Here is a 5,604-nt window from a genome sequence, read left to right on the forward strand (position 1 = left end):
TGTTTTGATGACAGTGTCCTTTGCTTTACAGAAGCTTTTAAGTTTCATAAGGTCCCACTTATTGATTTTTCTTAGAGTTGTGCTATTGGTGCTCTGTTCAGGAAGTTGTCTCCTGTGCCAATGAGTTCTAGGTTCTTCCCCACCTTTTTTTCTAACTGATTTAGTGTGTCTGGTTTTATGTTTAGGTCTTTGATACACTTGGATTTTAGTTTTGTGAAGGGTGATAAATATGGATCTATTTGCATTTTTCTGAATGTAGACATCCAGTTAGATCAGCACCATTTGTTGAAGATGCTGGTTTTTTTCTGTCTTTTTTTCCATTGCATGACTTTAGTTTCCTTGTCAAAAATCAAGTATCCATAGGTATGTAGGTTTATTTCTGGGTCTTCTATTTGATTTCATTGATCCTCCAATCTGTTTCTATGATAATACCATGCAGTTTTTATTACTATTGCTGTGTAGTAGAGATTAAGATCACTGAGGAAGACACCTCCAAACCATCTATTGTTCAGGATTGTTTTAGCAATTCTGGGTTTTTTTTGTTTTTCCATATGAAGTTGAGAATTGTTCTTTCAAGGTCTGTAAAGAATTGTTTTGGTGATTTGATGGTAATTGCATTGAATCTGTAGATTGCTTTTGGCATGATGGCCATTTTCACTATGTTAATCCAACTGATTTATGAAAATGGGAGATCTTTCCATCTTCTGAAATTTTCTTTAATTTCTTTCTTCAGACATTTGAAAAAATTTTTTCAAATATGTCTTTCACATGCTTGGTTGGAGTCACACCAAGGTACTTTATATTATTTTTGGCTATTATGAAGGCTGTAGTTTCCCTAATTACTTTCTCAGCCCTTTTGTTTTTCTTAAACAGGAGGGCTACTTATTCTTTTTTTAGTTAATTTTGTATCCAGACACTTTACTTAAAGTGTTTATCAGCTAAAGGAGTTCTCTGGTAGAATTTTTGGTGTCACTCATGTATACTATCATATCATCTGCAAATAGTGATACTTTTACTTCATCCTTTCACATTTGTATCCCCTTGATCTCTTTTAGTTTTCTGTTTTAGTTTGCTCTAGCTGGGACTTTCAGTACTATGTTGAAGAAATACTGAGACAGTGAGCAGCCTTGCCTTGTTCCTGATTTCAGTGTGATCAATTTTTGTTTCTCTCCATTTATTTGATGTTGGCTACATTCTTGTTGGATAATGTCTTTACTGTGTTTAGGTATGTGCCTTGTATCCCTGATCTCTCCATGACTTTAAACACGAATGGGTATTGGATTTGGTCAAATGCTTTTTCACCATCTAAGGAGATGATCATGTTTTCTTTTTTTTTTTTAGCTTGTTTATATGGTGGATTACATTGATGGATTTCTATATATTGAACCACACCTGCATGCCTGGGATGAAGCCTACTTTGTCAGGGTGGATGATATCTTATATGTGTTATTTTATTCAATTTGTAAGTATATTATTGAGTTTCTTTTGTGTGTGTGTGTGTGTATGTGTGTGTGTATGTGTGTGTCAATGTTCACAAGAGAGATAGGTATGAAGTTCTCCTTTTTTGTTGGGTCTTTGTGTGGTTTGTGTATCAAGGTGATTGTGGCCTCATAGTATGAGTTTCTTAATGTTCCATTTGTTTCTATAATGTGAAATAGTTTGAAGAGAATTGGAGTTAGCTCTTCTTTGAAGGTCTGATAGAATTCTGCACTGAAACCATCTGCCCCTGGGCTTTTTTTGGAAGGAACAGTTTTGATGACTACTTCTATTTCCTTGAGGGATATACAGTTATTCAATCTATTTACCTGATCTTGATTAAATTTTGGTAAATGGAATCTATCACGAAATTGTCCATTTCATTTAGATTTTAAAATTTTTGTGGCATAAAGACTTTTGTAGTAAGACCTAATGATTGTTTGGATTTCCTCAGTGTCTGTCATTATGTCACCTTTTTAGTTTCTCAGTTTGCTGATTTGGAAAGTTTATCTCTGCTTTTTAGTTAGTTTGGTTAAGAGTTTGTCTATCTTGTTGATTTTCTCAAAGAACCAGCTCTTGGTCTCATTGATTCATTGTATTGTTTTCTTTCTTTCTAATTCATTGGTTTCAGCTCGAAGGTTGATTATTTCCAATCATCTACTCCTCTTGTGTGTGTGTTCTTCTTCTTGGGCTTTTAGGTGTCCTGTTAAGTTGCTTGTATGAGATGTCTCAAACTTCTTTCTGGAGGAACATAGTGCTGTGAACTTACCTCTTAGCACTGATTTCATTGTGTTCTATAATATTAGGTAAGTTGTGCCTTCATTTTAGGGAGTCTCTAATTTCTTTTTTTGTTTCTTCCCTGACAGAGCTCTCATTGAGTAGAGAGTTGTTTAGTTTCCATGTGTATGTAGGTGTTTTGTTATTTCTGTTTTTGTTTAGGTCTAGTTTTAGGTCATTTTGGTCTGATGGGATACAAGGGAGTATTTCAGTATTGTTGTGTCTGTTGAGGCTTGCTTTCTGCCTGACTATATGGTCAATTTTTGAGAAGGTTCCACGAGGTACTGAAAGGAAGGTATACTAGTTTGAGTTGGTGTGAAAAGTTCTGTAGACATCTATTAGGTCTATTTGATTTAGGACCTCTGGCAGTTTCATGGTTTCCCTAGTTAGCTTCTGTCTAGATGATCTGTCCCTGGTGAGAGTGGAGTGTTGAAGTCTCCCACTATTAAGGTGTTGGTTTGATGTGTGATTTCAGCTTTAATAATTTTTCATTTACAAATGTGGGTGCTCTTGTATTTGGGGCATAGATGTTCAGGATTGTGATGTCCTGCTGGTGTATTTTTCCTTTGATGAGAATGAAGTGCCCCTCCTCATCTTTTGTGATTAATTTTGGTTAAAAATCCATAGATATTAGGATAGCTACCGCAGCTTGTTTTCTATGTCCATTTGCTTGAAAAATATTGTTCTAGCCCTTTAATCTGAGGTAGTGTTTTCCTTTGTTGTAGAGGTGTGTTTCTTAAATGCAGCAGAATGTTAGCTCCTGTTTCTGCAACCATTTTATTACTCTGTTCCTTTTTATGGAGAGATGAGTCCATTAATATTGATAGATAATAGTGACCAATGAAAGTTATTTGCTTTTATTGTGGAGTCTGTGATATTACTGTGTTTCAATGCTTGTTTTCTTTTAATTTTTTGTTGTGAATCTATCTATATCCTATGTTTTCTTGTGTGTAGTTGTTTTCACTATATTAGAGTTTTCCTTCTACTATCTTCTATAGGGCTGGGTTGCTGTGTAGATATTGCTTAAGTTTAGTTTTGTCATGGAACACTTTTTTTTCCATCTATGTTGATTGAAAGCTTTGCTGGTATAGTAGTCTTGGTTAGTGTCTGTGGTCCCTTAGAGTCTGCATGACATCTGCCCAGGCCCTTCTGGATTTCATAGTTTCTGTTGAGAAGTCTTGTGTGATTTTGATAGGTCTACATTTATATGTTACTTGGCCTTTTTCCCTTGCTGCTTTTAATATTTTCCTTTGTTCTGTAGATTTAGTGTTTTGACTATGATGTGACATAAGGAGTTTCTTTTCTGGTCTAGTCTATTTGGTGTTCTGTAGGCCTCTTGTATGTATATGGCCATCTCTTTCTTTAAGTTGGAAAATTTTTCTTCTATGACTTTCTTGAAAATATTTTCTGGACCTTTGGAATCTGGAATACTCTTTTTCACCTATTCCTATTTTTCTTAGATTTTGTCTTTTCATGGCATCTTTGATTTCTTGTATGTTTTGTGTTTGGAACTTTTTCAATTTTACTTTTTCTTTGAGTGATGTAACAATCTTCGGTGTCTGAGATTCTCTCTTCCATCTATTGTATTCTGTTGGTGATGATTACCTTTGTGGTTCTTGATCTTTTCTATAAGATCTCCAGCTCCACGGTTTTCTTTGTTTGTGTTTTCTTTGTTAATTCTAATTTTCTTTTCATGTCTTGTACCATTTCCTTCATCTGTTTGAATGTGGATTCCAGTGTTTCCATGATGGTCTCTATGTTTTTGTTTGTTTCCTCTCTATATGCCACTATTTGTGCCTCTACTTGTGTCTCTATTTGTTTGGCTGTAGTTGCCTGTATTTCTTTGAGAGCTTTGTTCGTTTCCTCTTTATGTGTCTGTGATATCTGGATAAGCCTAGAATTGATATCATTTTCCTGTGTTTCTAATGAATTAGAATGTCCATTGATTTTGGGGGTTCCTGGTGAAGCCATGATGTCCTGATTTTTGTTGTCTGTGTTCTTAAGCTGACCTCTCACCATCAGCTTATCTGTAACCTTCGCTGATTGTTCCTGGACCTGAACTTTAGACTGGGTCCATCTTTCTCTGGTGTCTGAAGTATTCTTCAGGAAGATGAGAGAGGTCCACTGGTTTGAGAGTAGATGTTGTTGTTCGAGCTGTAGCTAACAGACGAAGGTTGCACGCAAAGTGCACAAGTGAGGGTGAGCAAGTGCAGGCATGTGCATGGAAGTGTTCCTTGAAGGAAAGGGTGGTAGAAGGTGTAGATGCCTGGAATGTGGAGCTTAAGTACAGGTGGGCAGTGCAGTTCCTAGCCCTGTTTGTGGGCGCAATGGGCATGTCCCTGTGCCCTAAATACCTCAGTGGCCTACTGGTCTGTTGTAATGTCCTCCTGGTATTCAGATCTGTCTGGACTCCAGAAATTGTTTGCCTGGACTCCACTGGTAGAGCCACAGAACAGTGGCTTCAATGTTGAGAACACTGTTCAAAGGAACCTTATGTTGCCCACAGTAGGGGTGTGGGTGGGAGGGATCTGATGTCTGGTACTAGTGTAGAAGGACCTTGGATCTGGGGCTCTGCATGCACTCACTTGAAGGCACACTCACTTGCTAGCAGGCCTAATCAGAAAGCACAGGGGTCCCCCCTGTTCTCTACTCTCAGATTTGGACCTGCAGGGGTAAATGAGAATATAAGAGATCTGACAGCTCATTGGCATCCACTGTTTGTCCTCTGACTAAGGAGACCCACAATTGTGGTAGCCACTTCTGCTGTCTCAGTCACTTTTAGGGCTAACTGCCACCCAGCAGCTGCTACAGTCCTGGGAGGCTCATACAGCCACCCGATGGGAGGCCTTCAGAAGTCCTTAAAGTCACCACAGACCTGGGAGGCCTATACAAAGGCCCATAACTGCTGCAGAACTGGGAAGCCCACTTCTGCTGTCTCACTTACCGAGCACAAAGGCTCATGCTTGTAGCAATCACACAGCCTCTGCTAAGCAGGTAGACCAATGCTTGGAGCAGCAGGCACTGCAGGCCTCCTCCGCGGAGGAGGTTCCCTGTGCTTGGGACAAGGGGAAGTGCATGGTAGTTGAATATTCGCCACTCTCAGTTCCAGGAGACATCCGCGGGTGACCTGGATCCAAATGGTCTCAGCGCATGGATTGTCCCTTCTTGCCCAGAAAGCCTCAATATTGACGTTTTGAGTTCAGCTGTCCCTCCACTCACCAATTTTGGAGTTTTAGATCCTGTGTCCCTCAGATATGGTGTGTGCTGGTCACTGCCGTCTTGGACTCTCCAGATATTGATATCTTAAAAATATCTTAAAGGGAGTATTTCCAGGCAATATTTGACCAAAGC

The sequence above is a fragment of the Meriones unguiculatus genome, chromosome X, assembly GCF_030254825.1.
Source record: "Meriones unguiculatus strain TT.TT164.6M chromosome X, Bangor_MerUng_6.1, whole genome shotgun sequence".
Lineage (NCBI taxonomy): Eukaryota > Metazoa > Chordata > Mammalia > Rodentia > Muridae > Meriones > Meriones unguiculatus.